Source organism: Chrysochloris asiatica, unplaced genomic scaffold (assembly GCF_000296735.1).
Source record: "Chrysochloris asiatica unplaced genomic scaffold, ChrAsi1.0 scaffold00174, whole genome shotgun sequence".
Classification (NCBI taxonomy): Eukaryota; Metazoa; Chordata; class Mammalia; order Afrosoricida; family Chrysochloridae; genus Chrysochloris; species Chrysochloris asiatica.
In genome coordinates, this window is record NW_006408692.1 from 7,030,471 (window position 1) to 7,045,891 (window position 15,421).

The window sequence follows — 15,421 nt, forward strand, 5'->3', positions numbered from 1 at the left end:
GCCCAGGATCGGGCAATGTTTCGTTCTGTTGTGCATAGGGTTACTATGAGACAGTACCGACTTGATGGCACCTAACAACAACAATAACAAAAATCCTTCAACATTGCATCTCAAGGACTAATTTTTTTTTTTTTTCCCTTGAGTTCTTTTAGCTTGAGAAAGGCCAACAAATTTCCTTGAAGGAAAATGTCCAGTCCTTATTTATAATAACATAATAATGTGAGTTTGAAAGAGGCAATATGGTGGTGGATTTTGTTTTGACTGAAATGCATAGACACTGCATTTTTAAGAAGGGAGGTAAGAGAAGGCTTTCAGATGCTGTTTAGCTAAATAGTAAGTAGAGGATACTCATTAATTCATACTGCCATCTGGGATTTAGGCTAATACCCCCTGCCGGCTAGCACCAACTCTCCTCTGCTGTTTTCTTATGGGTAAAAGAACAAATGAAAAATGATCATCCATTCTGTCCATTTTAACTTCACTGTCTTGTTCTTATTCTTATCTCCCCAAATAGAAAGAGTCAGGGTCTTTCTGTTGAGTCAAGACTTACGTTACTTGAAGAAAATGCTCATTTTTTTCTTCCCATTTTTGATGAGCTGGAGGCCAATTTGGTAGAGTAATTCAGGTATCTTTCCAGGTGTTCTTACTGAAACAAGCATTGCAACAGAAATGTGATAAATGCTTGCACTTATCGTAAATGCAAATGTGGCATTTGTTCAGCTTAATGTGAATAGCCTTGCCCAGGCAACAACAGAAGAGACAATTAGAATGCAGACATGGTTCCAAAAATTCACCCTTTCTTCCAACTAATATTCTTTAAAAAAAAAAGAATTGGGAAATATATGTGGTTTTGCTTCAGTTACCAACACAAAAATGCCAATTTGGTATGAGTTCTATTTTAACTTAAAAAAATCTGTTATTGTGCAAGTATTTTCAGAACAAAGTAGCAATAAAGGAATTTTATGTCTGCACTGCCTTCATTATGGTTGGGTTTTAAGAGCAAGGGAACATGGGTCAACCAATGTTAGGAGTGACACTGGGTGTTTTTCTCCACTGAGGACTATAGCAGAATAGCTGTGTTTATGGCCCATCATTTTTCAATGATTTTATGCCATCATTTGGGAGACAAATAAAATAACTTGGTAGCAGGCAAGCATATAAATAAATTAAGCATTAAGAAACAGCCAGTTGTAATCATCTTTCTTTGAGAATGTACTAAATAGTTGCAATCAGTGAAATGGACGAGAAATTGCATTCAATTGCAGTTCCAGTGACTATAGCTTAGCAGCAAACACAAGATTCAGGGTGCAGGGAATGTGAGGGAGGGTAGAGAAAAATACAATTTATCTTCTGGGTGTGTTTTAACTGCAAAGCCATGCTTGTCAAATAATCTATGGGTCACTTTACTTTCCTAAGTGAAAATATTTGTTATTGGTGAATAACAATGAATGAATGAAAACTTTAACAATATATTATAATTTCTTCATCTAAGCTTTCAAATTCCTAGGTCTGGGAGCCAAGGCAAATATAAAATCCTTTGCACCTTTGTATCAATAGTGCCTTTACCCACCATGCTCAAAAAAGGATGCTTTTGAAAATGAAGATTGGTTGGAAATAAAAGTGGAATTTGATCAAGAGTATCCCCCCACGGCCCTCCTCCCCCCCCCCACTTCATTTAGAGTAAATAGGAAAGCATTTTCTGCACTTTTTCTGGAATAGTGCTTGGAATCCAAAGTTACAGATTTTTTAGTATTTACTCAGAAAGAGAAGAGTTTTGTCCTCCTGGTGTGGCACTGTAGGATCATCAATGAACTTCAAACCACAAGGTTGGCAGTTCAAACTACCAGCTGCTCCTTGGAAGCTCTATACAGGTTTACTATGAGTCACAATGGACTCCAAGGCACTTAACAAAGACATCCTTTTTCCAGTTTACAACTGAATAGGGATATATTTTGCCACCCTGGATGTTGCCTTAATAAGTTGGAATCAACTTAATGGCAGTGGGTTTGGTTTGCTTTGCTTTTGGTCTTTAACCCATACTTTTTAGTTCCGGTTTATCTTGTGAGAAACCTCAATGCCCAGAAAGGATTATCAGCTTCAGTAATCATCAGACCCTAATTCATATCCTATTTCTGGTTTTCATAAATTGTCTCTTTACCTCTTTGAATCTTTTTTTTTTTTTTTTCTCATAGATAAAATGGATGCAAGGAGCACTGGGATTGGCAGTTCAAACTCACCAGTTGCCTCCTTGAGTAAAAGATGAGGTGGTCTGCTTCCTTAAAGATTAACAAAATAAAAATAAAAAACCTCTGTCATTGAGTTGATTCTAGTTCATAGCTACTCTATAGGATAGAGGAGAACTGATGCATAGGATTCAGAAGAGGCTGTGAAATGAGGGATATCACTGCTGGTGTCTGATGGATCTTGGCTGAAAGCAGAGAATATCAGAAAGATATTTACCTGTGTTTTATTGACTATGCAAAGGCTTTTGATTGTGTGGATCATGACAAGCTATGGACAACATTGCAAAGTATGAGTATTCCAGAACACTTGATTATGCTCATGAGGAATCTGTACATGGACCAAGAGGCAGTTGTTCGAACAGAACATGGGAACACTGAATGCTTGAAAAAAATAAGAAATGTATGCAACAGGGTCATATTATTTCACCATACTTATTCAACCCGTATGCTGAGCAAATAATCCTAGAAGCTGGGTTATATGAAGAAAAATGTAGCATCAGGATTGGAGGAAGACTCATTAACAACCTGCGATATGCAGATGATACAACTTTGCTTGCTGAAAGTGAAGAGGACTTAAAATATTTACTGATGAACAAAGAGCACAGCCTTCAGTATGGATTGCATCTCAGTGTAAAGAAAACAAAAGTCCTCACCACTGGATCAATAAACAGCGTTCTTATCAATGGAGAAAAGATTGAAGTTGTCAAGGACTTCATTCTTCTGGGATCAACTATCAACACTCATGGAAGCAGCAGTCAAGATATCAAACAACATATTACATTAGGCAAATCTGCTGCAGAAGACCTTTTTAAAGGGTTGAAGAGCAAAGATGTCAGCTTGAAGACTAAGGTGCACCTGACCCAAGCCATAGTATTTTCAATAACCTCATATACATGCGAAAGCTGGACAGTGAATAAGGAAGACAGTAGAATAATTGATAATTTTGAGTTATTGTATTGGAGGACAATATTGAAAGTGCCATGGGCTGCCAAAAGAACCAATAGATTCATTTTGGAAGAAGTGCAGCCAGAGTGCTCCTTGGAGGCCAGGATGGCCAAAGTTTGCCTCCCATACTTTAGGCACATTGTCAGAAGGGACCAGTCGCTGGAGAAGGATATCATATTTGGTAGGGTTGAGAGTTAGAGACAAGACCCTCAGCAAGTTAGAGGAAGAGTTAGAGGAAGAGTTAGAGGAAGACCCTCAGCAAGATGGATTGGTAAAGTGACAGTATCAATGGGCTCAAACGTGGCAATGATAGTGAGGTTGGCCCAGGATCGGGTGGTGTTTTGTTCTGCTGTGCATAAGGTCGCTATGAGTCAATACCGACTCAATGGCACCTAACAACAACAACAACAACAAAACAAGTTTTTATGGAAGCAGACTGCCTCATCTTTTGCCTGTAGAGCAGCTGGTGATTTTGAATCACTGACCTTTGGGTTAGCAAATCAGTGATTAAACTGCTGTACCATTAGAACTCCTTCCATTAAGACTTGTTGTTGTTAAGTACCATGGAATTGGTTCCGCCTTATAGTGACCCTGTACTGGGTTTCCGAGGCTGTAAATCTTTATGGGAGCAGAATGTTTCATCTTTCTCCCGCGGAGCGGCTGGTAGTTTCGAACTGTTGGCCTTAAGGTTCGCAGCCCGATTCATAACCACTACTCTACCAGAGCCTTGGAAACCTTATGGGACAGTTCTGCTCTGATCTATATGGTTACTATGAGTTAGAATTGACTAGATGCCAGTGGAAGAGAGAGAGTGAGAAAATGGCACATTGTGTTCACATAATAGAAACCCCCTGTTATGGTGTCTAGTCTTTAGTATTTGCAAACTATGCTAAAATTTGCAGGTCAGAAAGCTGCTTTGGACATTGTGCTGACTGCCACATGGCTAATGTTCAGTGAGTTCTTACTATGGACTAAGTGGAGCCTTGACACTGAAGGTTAGGTATTGGGCTGATAGTGAAAAGTTGAGCTTTCAAATGTAGTATAGGGGTTATGAGTAGGGCTGCTAACATCAAGGTCAGCAGTTCAAAACTACCAGTCATTCCACAGGAGAAAAATGAGGCTTTCTGCTCTCGTAAAGATTTACAGCCTTGGGAACCCTAGGAAAGTGAAAGACCCTCAACGAGATGAGTTGACACTCTGACAGCAACAATGGGCTCAAACATAATAACAATAAGGAAGATGACACAGAAACAGTCAGTACTTCATTGTTTTGTTCACAGGGTCACCACGAGTCAGAACAGACTCAGTGGCACCTAAAAACAAGAACAAAATGATTTTGTAACAATAATTTTGGTAATATAAGCACAGAAATGCAAGGTCAGTTTGAGCTGCAAGGTCGATGGTTCAGATTCATAAGCTGCTCCTTGGAAACTCTATACAGGGTCTGTATGACTTGGAACAGACTTGACAGCATTGAAAAACAGCAACGACAACCTATGTGTTACTTTCTCAAACCTTGGTATATACTTTTTCCTAGTCTTAACTCACGTCTTCACATTAGTCAAGTATCTGAGCATATGTCATCTTCCTGCAGGCTTTTCTAAACCATCTGACATAAAACACACCCTTACTCTCAGCCCGTTTTGCCTTATTATTTTTATAGCATCTTTCTTCATTTAATATGCTATATGATTATATATTCATTTATATATCATTTCCCCCCTTATTTATATTAAAAGTTCCTTAAAGGCATGCCTATTTTTTTGTGATTCATGTATCTGTCATTATTCACGGGTGTTCATGTTCATTGCCTAGAAGAGCCTGACCATAGTACTGAACAGTCAGGAAAAATTTACTAAATGAATGAATAAAGAAGGCTATAAAAATGCCTGTGTAAAGCTTGGAACATATCAACATTCATTAAATTTGGTTTAAAAATAATTTATCAGCTAACATGGAAATGTGTTTTTGTTGTTGTAGTTATTAAGTGCCATTGAATGGATCTGACACAGTGATCTTGTAGAGTGTTTCGAAGGAAAGGCTGGTGAGTTTGAGCCATTAATCTTGCAGTTAGAAGTCCAGTGCTTATTCTACAGCACCACAGCAACTAATTCATAGTTATTGAAAGTTATTGAAGATATTAGACAGTAATTACACTCGTAGTCACCGAACTGATTTGACAATTTATGTCCACACAAAAGCTCAGTGCATGGATGTTTATAAAAATGTTATTATTAATCATGAGAAAAGGGTACAATTATGTACTTCAGTCAATAGGCAAATGGATAAACAACCTGTGGTATATCCATACATTTGAGTATTATTCAGCAATAAAACATGGTGAACCATCAAGTCACAAAAATACATGAATGAAATTTAAATGCTTATTGCCAAGTGTAAGAAACCAGTTAAAAAGGCTCATACTTTTAATTTTACCATAGACTTTTCCAGAATGCAATGCAAGGATTTCAATTTTATTGTGTTCTGGAAAAGACAATAGTGAGAAGAAAAAAAAAAAGAGTAATTGCTAGGAATTCTGGGGAAAGAGAGGAAGAGAGTTGAAAAGGTGCCATTTAATCTCAGGAAACCAATCAAGAAAAGGTTCAAAAGTCAACCGTCAGCTGGAAAGTTGGTGTTTACAGTTTTCTGAGATTCTTAAAGTCCAGTATAGCATCACTATCAGGTAAAAGATTCAACAGTCAACAGATTAAATGCAGGGGACTGATATTCAAGGGAGCTGTGATCTTGCATGACAATGCATATCCATATACATCTACCCACACTGTGAACAAGCTGCAAAAACTTAATTTTGAAGTGTTAAAACATCCTCCATACAGTCCTGATCTTGCTCCATCGAACTTTTTCACCTGTTTGGTCCCCAGAATGCAACTCTTCAAGGACGAAGATTCACCTCTGATGAAGTGAAGACAGGGGTGAATTCATGGCTCACAGCTCAACCAAAGACATTTTTAAATAAGAGACTACAATAGCTTGTTGACAGATTGAAAAAAAAAAATGTATTGAAAACCAAAGTAATGTGTAGGAAAATAATGTATTTGTCTTATTAAAAGGTTGATTAAAATAAATTCTACTGCCAGAGTGTGGATAATTTTTGACTGGCCCTTGTGTTTTGTTTTCTGCTGTTTGTGTGTGTTTAGTAATGTTTGATATTTATATTATGTGTTATTTATATTAAGTGTTAGAGCCCCTAAGTTTGTCCTTATTTTTTCATTGATGTCTTTATAATTTTAGATTTTACATTTAGGTCTTTAATTCACGTTGAGTTTGTTTTTGCATATGGTGTGATATATGGAGCTTATATCTTTCTTCTACCAATGGATTTCCAGTTTTGCCAGAAACACTTGTTGAAGAGACTATCTCTTCCACATTTAATGTGCTTTGACCCTTTGTTAAAGATCAGCCCTTTGATAACATCAGCTGGGTTCTCAAATCTGTTCCATTGATCTTTAGTTACACCTGTGCCATGCCATCCATTTTTGTCTTTTCTTTCTTTCTGTCTTATTAATGACCTTTTGCTTTCTTCCTGTATAATATTCTTTCTGTTATTCCACAGGTTTTCGGGTCTTTGGTCATTAGTGTCTAATGCATCAGATCTGTTCTTGTGATGATCTCTAAATTCAGGTGGGGTGTGTAGAGTCTATAAAACTAAAGGCAAGGAGCAGGTAGTGGGTTTGAACCACCAAAATTGTGGTTAGCTGTCCAGTGCTTTTTGCTACAGAAGCACACTGAATTGTACTGTTGTTGGTTGTTGTCAAGTCGGTTCTGCGTCATAGCAACATTTTGTATAGTGGAATGAAATGATGCCTGGTAACCAAAATACTCACAATCATTTCTAAGATTTAGCCCACTGTTATAGACCCTGTGTGAATACATCTTATTGGGAGTCTTCCTAGTTTTCACAGACCTTCTTCTTTACTAAGCATAATGCCCTTTTTCCCAAGGATTGCGCCCCCCCCCCCCACACAATATATGTATAGTATGAGACAAAGTCTCCTTATCCTCATCCTCACTTGTAAGGAGCATCTGGCTTCTTCCAAAACAAATTTGTCCATTCTTCTGGAAGGCCATGGTATGTTAAATATTCTTTAGCAACACCATAATTCAAAGGAATCAATTCTTGTTTGGTTTTCATTATTCTTTGTCCAGCTTTCCCATGCATATGAGATGATTGAAAATACCATGACTTGGGTCAGGCACACCTTAGTCCTCAAGGATACTTCTTTGCATTTTAACACTTTAAAGAGGTCTATTACAACAGATTTCCCAAATGAAATACATCATTTAATTTATTGACTGATGGTTCCATGGTTTTGCTTGTGGGTTAAAGTAAAATGAAATTCTTGAGGACTTCTCCATTTTCTCCATTTATCATGATACTGCATATTGGTTCAGTTGTGAGAACTTTTGTTTTCTTTATGGTGAGGTGTGATTTATACTGAAGTCTTTGATCTTCATCAATAAATGCTTCAAGTCCTCTTTGCTTCAAGTATTTCTTGTACCCATGAGATTACAAGTTAAGAATTGTGATACTGCTAGATATATGTACTGGAACTGAACAATAAAATAAATGCATGTTGGATGATGGGGACCAGCTTTCTCACAGTTGGAGTGGGAGTAAAGAAAAGGGGGTTGATTAATCTATGTGATAATGCATTAGAGTAGGAAACACCCGGGTGAATTCTTGTTTAGTATAATATATATACACATGGTTACATAAAAAAGGAATATGGATAGGTGTGTATCTATAATTTTTCACACACATGTGTTTTTCCTTGTCTGTCAGCTGAGAAGGCCAAGAAACCACAGCATTCCAGTAGAAATGAGCACACCTTTAATTTAATCATTCTCCAGTAAAAGAAACAAGAGCTCCTTAGAGAAGTGACTAAAATGGCTGGGCAGGAAATATACAAGATGAACCTTGAGCATCTTGCCATGCTAGAAGGCAGATAAATGTTAACAGAAAATACACATATACCATCACATCCAACAATGATTGGGTATCTTGGATGACATCCTGGAACACACAAAGAACATTTGGGAAAACTAAGAAATTCTGATTAAAGTATGATGAACTTTAGTTAATAATGATGTTTTAATTCTGTTTCATTAATTGTGGCAAATATACTAATGGAAGATTTTAATAATGGGGGAAGTTGAGTTTGGAGATGGATGGGAACTCTGTACTATCTTTAGAACTCTGTATAACTGTTCTAAAACAAAGTTTACATGTATTTTAAAAAGTTATTTAAGAGAGGTTCCCTAGAGAACACACTAAATAAGCATTTGATAAACAAAAGTAAGAATGGGGATGAGGAAGAACAGGTAGTCAGAATTTAAGTTGGACTAGGATCAGCACTGGACTGTGAACTACAACATCAACAATTCAAACCCACCAGCTGTTCCCCAGAAACCCTATAAGGGTCATTATCAGTTGGAACTGACTCAACGACACTTAACAACAACAATTAACGGGAATATGGTGACTGCATAGGATAAGCATGGAACAGTGAACCACAAGGTCCATGGTTTGAGTCCACCAGCAGCTGTGTGGGAGAAAGATATGGCTTTCTACTCCTGCAAAGATTTACAGCCTCAGAAACTTTATACTAGGTCAGTTACAAGTTAGACAGCTAACCACATGGTTATCAGTTCAAATCTACCAGCTGCTCCACAGGGGAAAGAGGAGTTTTTCTGCTCCCATAAAGGTTTACAGCCACAGAAACCCTATACAGGGTCGCTATGTGTTGGAACCAACTCCATGGCACATGGCCACCACCATGATTCAACAATGAACAGTTTTATTATCTCTTCACTGATCCATTTACTAAATCATAGAGAACAGGTCTTGCGCTAGAAATCCGGATACAGTGGTGTGACAGAAGTGGTATGGTTTCTGTTCTCATGTGGCCAAATGAGAGGACGGGCAACCATTATTATAGTGGTCATACAAGTAAGGGCAAACTTCTAGCTGTAGCTAGTGTTACAAGGGAGAGGTACATGGCTCCATGAGAACACATAAAGAGCCGTTTGAGTCATCAGAGAAGCTAAGAAATGTGTTCCTGGCCTAATATTGAAATCAGATCCAGTGTCAAAATCATTGTGATAAAACACAAACCACTGTGAGAGGGCAGGGAAATACCTCAGCCTTTCACTCGTAAAGTATAATTATTTGAGATTTCATGGCTTGGTTTTTGTCAGTTGCAAACAGATTGACTGTTGTGCAAACAATTTCCATTTTGTTTAGTTTTTGATAACTGTGATTTTGTTACCGGCAATGGCTTCTTGTTTAAAGTCAGACACTTTTTAAGGAAGAATTCAAAAGATCTTAAGACTAGCTGACAGGATTGCTTCATTTATAGCTGTCATTATCTATGTTTGAAGTAGACATTTATTCCTCAAGTTTGTTTGTTTGTTTTCTTGTGCCCCTTCCCCCACTAATGATGTTTTCCCCATAGATCAGAAGTAATTGCTTGTATGTTGAGGAATTAAAAAAAAGAATATCCTAAGATTGCTTTCTTCATATTTGTATGAATATGACTAATGTCTACTCTAATCTTTGAGGTATTCTAAAGAAGAACCAGAATACGAAAGAAAAAAAAAAATCTTTAACCTTTTTTCCTTGCTTAGTATGTAAATTCTATTGTGTAGCTTTCTTGTTTTCCCCCCTGGAGCCTCAATGCTTAGTCATCTCCCCATTTTTTTCTGAATGAGTTATCTTTTCTTTTGTCTTTTTCCATGACAGATGGCCTTATTCACATATTTTGGGTAGAGGAAGGATATATTAAGCATTATAATATGTTTACCTTTTTACCTCTTTAGGGTATGGTGAACCTCAAGGAAACAAAATAGGTAAGCAGTGCTTTCTGAATAATGCCAATGAGCTTACAGTAATGACAAAGCCTTTTCTGAGCATTAAGTGGTAATCTGACTGCATTGTTAGACTGAGTCGAGTATTCAACATTCTAATCTTTTATATGCAACAACAGCCCAAGTGTATTAATTATAACTTGGGAAATCAACAGGAGCTTCTAACACTGAGGCACCATTTTCCTGCAGGCAGGATGAAATAGTGTTAGAATAGATATAAAGTAATCCTCATACTCATTGCTGACCTTTGCCTTCATTTCCATTCTTGGTTTTATGCAGAAGTAACTCAGCAGGTTAATGTTACAGAACTGGATATGATTATTTTTAGTTTAAACAACAGTGTCTGCCCAAGATAAATGCATGCGTGAGATAGATTTCACCCCTGAGAGCAGCTCGTCTATTCTTTTGTGTGCCATTTTCCCTTTACTGCTCCTCAAATGGATTCTGAACATATAGATTACATTATCACATTAAATGAGGATGGGTAAACTTCAAAGGGTTCAGAGTTAAGATGCACCTGGACTTGTAGATTTGGACTTAAAAGTGAGCTCACATTAACTGATCCATGAAGCCATGATGGAGACATCTAATGCCACTGTCAAATTCCTCTGAATAGTGTTTAAATGAGACAAACTGAATGTGGGATTTCAGGGCCCCTGAGTTATTCTCCCTAAACCAATGCTGCAAAAGAAGAGAGAATAATTAGTTCAACATTTTTTTAAGTGATTATAATATAAAAGTGCATTAAAATAATCATTTAAAGCCAACCTTATGTCTAGTTGTGTTCATTTAGTTGTTAAATAAGAAAAGTGTTTATAAATCACAGCTATTGACACATAGAAAACATCCTATGTATATTTGTTGTTGTTAAGTGCTATCGAGTTGATTTCAACCCATAGCGACCCTGTATAGGGTTTCCAAGGAGCCGCTGGTGAGCTTGAACCACTGAACTTGCAGTTCAAACGACTTTGTAGTGTGACACATTAGCCCACAGTACCATATTGTTGTTGTTGTTGTTAAGTGCTGTTGAGACAATTCCCACCATATTAGCTGCTGATAATTTTGGACTTAAACATACCAATGATCATGAAGATGGCACATTTTATTGTTATACATCAGATTGCCATGAGTTGGAACTGATTTAATGGCAAATTATAACACTAATTTTATTTATTGGCTAATTTCTTCATTTATTCATTCAACATGCATACACTGAGCTTCCATATGCAATTAGGTGAGTCCATGTGGTTAGTCTTGTCAGTAGACTGTGAGCTGAGATGACAGGTGTCATTTCTGGGTCAGAGATTCTAATTGCTTGAGCAATCCTCTCCAAAACCTTTCCCTTCCTGAGGGCTAAGAGAGCTACATGTTCTAAATGGGTTGGTTACTATATGAAAGACTGTCATCCTGGGTTCCTGAGTGTGATACAGTGAATTATTTGGTATGGATCTTCTAGCTGTAGCCTTTGGAACTCCCACCAAATGACTGGGTGGAAACATATAAATAGGGTGTATGGAATTATAGTGTGAGGATTGATTAACTTTGTCATTGCTCTAGGTTTAAAATGAGCTGTCTCAGAAGCAGGAAGGGGAATTTCATTGCCATCAGAAAGAAGGTCCAGGAGTGAATCCTGAGATTTCTGCATGGTGAACCACTTCCATCCAGGAGACAGAGATGTGGTACCAGAGAACCGCCAGGGGAGCTGTGGCAACAAAAGCAGAAGATTGAAGAGCAAAGGCTGAAGACAGAGCAGCAGGTTTCCTGGCTAATGGAATGAGTAAAGTTGAATGGCTTCAGATTGAGACTCACTTGTTGAATGGAGTGCCTCCAGGCAGTGAATTATGGGGTTACATGTTCTTATTCATGAAGCTAGAGCCGAGCAGTTTCAAACGAATACTTATGACTGAGTGTGGTACCTTTTGCAAATTTATTGGCAGTGTTAAAGGAGCATTGTAACATTGCTGGAGTAGGGCAGAGGTTAAGGGACCATGTGGCTGAGAGTCTGAAGACCAGAGAGAGAGACTTTTCTGTAGGCAGAGCTAAGAAGAGTGCTTCTGAATGGAAGACTGTCTCTTGAATATTTCTGATCCTGAATTGTAACCTGCTAACTTGTAAAGCTGGACAGTGAATAAGGAAGATCGTAGAAGAATTGATGCCTTTGAATTGTGGTGTTGGAGGAGAATACTAAAAGTGCCATAGACTGCCAAAAGAACCAATAGATCTGTTTTGGAAGCAGTGCAACCAGAGTGCTCCTTGGAGGCTAAGATGGCTAAACTTTGTCTTTCATACTTTCTACATATTGTCAGGAGGGAACAGTGGCTGGAGAAGGATGTCATGCTGGGTAAGATGGAGGGTCAGAGAAAAAGAAGAAGACCCCCAACGAGATGGATTGGCCAGGTGGCATCATTGATGGCTTCAAGTGTGGCAGCGGTAGTGAGGTTGGCCCGGGATCGGACATTGTTTCACTCTGCTGTGCATGGGGTCACTATGAGTCGGTTCCGACTCGATGGCACATGACAACAACTTCCCTAAGAAAGTCCATAATCATGACTATTTTCTGTGAGTTCTGTGTGACCATTGCAATAAATTTTCAAACCGAGTAGAAAAGTGGGGTGTGCCTTGGGAGGAACAATTGGAATTAGAATTGGTAACAAAGTTCAGAGGTTAGAGGCATGTCTGACCTATGCCTCATAAAATCAGTCTTCTACTGGTGCTGAGTCTGGTTCTTTTTCCCCTTTGTGAAATCAAAGGAGGTCAAAAGTCACCCCATGCCGTTCTTAAATGTAAATGAAAAACCAACAACATCAAGATTAACAGAACTTGCCTGGAACAGGGGTCTGTGGTTAAATAATTTGGTGACCACAAAACATTATTTGTGTAAGACTCAATTTATGTATCAATTCATATTAACATATTGCCTGTCTCCCAGCTGCCTCAGTAAGTGTTGAGTTCCAGCAATACCTCTATTATTTCTACTGCTATGGAGTTAGGGCATGGTTACAAATGTCAACAAGATATATTGGTACATGCTGAAAACAGATTACTGCTATACGACAGCCACCCCTGCAGTAAGACTGGAGTCCCCACAATGGGTAAGGATGCAAATGACATTCTTGTTATGGAGGAGAGGTGACTGGGGTATGCACTAACTTCTGGGCAGCACGAAACAGTTGGTTGGTTGGTTACAGAACCAGAGCAACAAGACAAGCAGATTGATGACAAAAAGTTCTTGGGAATATCTGTGCAAAAGGATCTATGGAAGTGGACATAGTCAAGTCAGCTTTGAAAGAATTGGAGATCAAGGAAGAATTTCTCTAAGTAGAACAGCATAAAGAGAACTACAGTGCAATTTTCCTTGGTACCAATTGCCTTTGTTTTGTCCACCATTAAAGTTATTTCCATACTTACATCAGTACAGAACTCATCTATTGCTGGTGTTGTTGTTAGGGGCTGTTATGTTGGTTCCAACTCTATGCACAACATAACAAAATATTGCCTGGTCCTGTGCCATCCTCACAATTGTTGATACGTTTGAGACAATTGTTGCTGCCACTGTGTCAATCCATCTCATTGGAAGCTTTCCCTTTTTTTTACAGACTCTCCACTTTACCAAGCATGATGTCCTTTTCCAGAGACTGATTCCTCAAAGACAAAGTCTCACCATCCTGGCTTCAATGGAGCATTCAAGTTGTACTTCTGGCAAGACATATTTGTTTGTTCTTCTGGAAGCATGTGGTACTTTTGATAACCTTTGCCAATTAAATAGTTCAAATTTATCAATTTTTCTTTGATCTTCCTTATTTATTTATCTACTTTCATAAGCATATAAGAATTTAAAATACCATGGTTAGGGTCAGGTGCACTCCTGAAAGTGACAGTTTTCTCTTTAACACTTAAAAAAGGTCTTTTGCAGCAGATTTGTGTAATACCAAATTGTTTTATTTCTTGACTGCTGCTTCCATGAACATTGATTTTGGATCCAAACAAAATGAAATATTTGATACATTCAATCTTTGCTCCATTATCAGTTTGGAATCCTTTCATTTTCTTTACATTGAAGTGCAGTCCATACTAAAGGCTAGAGTTTTATATCTTCATCAGTAAGTATTTTACATTCTCTTTACTTCCAGCTAGCAAGATTGTTTCATCTACAAAATGCAGATTACTAACGAGTCTTCCTCCAATCTTAATGCAATGTTCTTCTTAATCTAGTCCAGTTTCATAAATTTTTTGCTCAGCATGCTTAGTATGGTAAAAGAATATGACTCTGGACCACACCTTTTTTTAATTTTAAATCATTCAATATTCCCTTGTTGTGTTCTAACAACTACCTCTTGATCACATAGGTTGCTTATGAGCACAATTAAATGTTCTGAAATACCCATTCTTTGCCAGTGTTATCCATATAATAAATATTTATTATCTGTATAATAAATAAACCACAAATAAACCTCTTACTGGTATTCTCTGTCTTTAACCATGATCCATCTGATGTCACCAGTGATATCCATCACTTCACATCCTCTTCTAAATCTGGATTGAATTTCTGCCAGTTCTCTGTCAATGTACTGTTGCAACCATTTTTAAATTATATTCAGCAAAATTTCACATGATATTAAGGATATTGTTAGAAGATTTCTGCATTCCATTGGTTCATCTCTCTTTGAAATGGGCACACATGTAGATCTCTTCCAATTGGTTGGCCAGTAGCTGTCTTCTGAATTTCTTGGCAAAGACAAGTGAGTGACTTGAGGGCTACATCAGTTTGTTGAAATATTGCAATTTATGTTCTGTCAATTCCTGGAACTTTGTTTTTTACCAATGCCTTCAGTGCAACTTGGACTTGTTCTTTTGTAACCATTAGTTTGGGGCCATTTGCTACCTTTTGAAATGATTGGGCATTGAATATTTTGGTGCAGTGACTCTGTATTCCTTTCACCTATTTGATTCTGTCTGTTTCATTCAATAGTTTGCCCATTGAATTCTTTAGTATTTCAAATTAAGGTATGACATTCTTCTTTGATTATTTCAGCTTGAGAACTGCTGAACATGTTCTTACCATTTAGATTTCTAATTCCAGGTCTTTGCACTTTCATTATAATTCTTAATTTTGTCTTCCTTTATTGCCCTTTGAAATTTTTCGATTTGCTCTTCACTTCCAGTGGTTTTAGCTATTCTATGCACAAGAGCTCACCATTCATCTGTTGGTTTGTTATACTGTGGTGGCTTCTGAGTTGCTGTGATTCTGAAAGCTATGCTATTGGTATTTTAAATACCAGCAGAGTCCCCCATGGTGGACAGGCTTCAAATGATGGAATACATAGAAATCAGGTTGACTACATCTG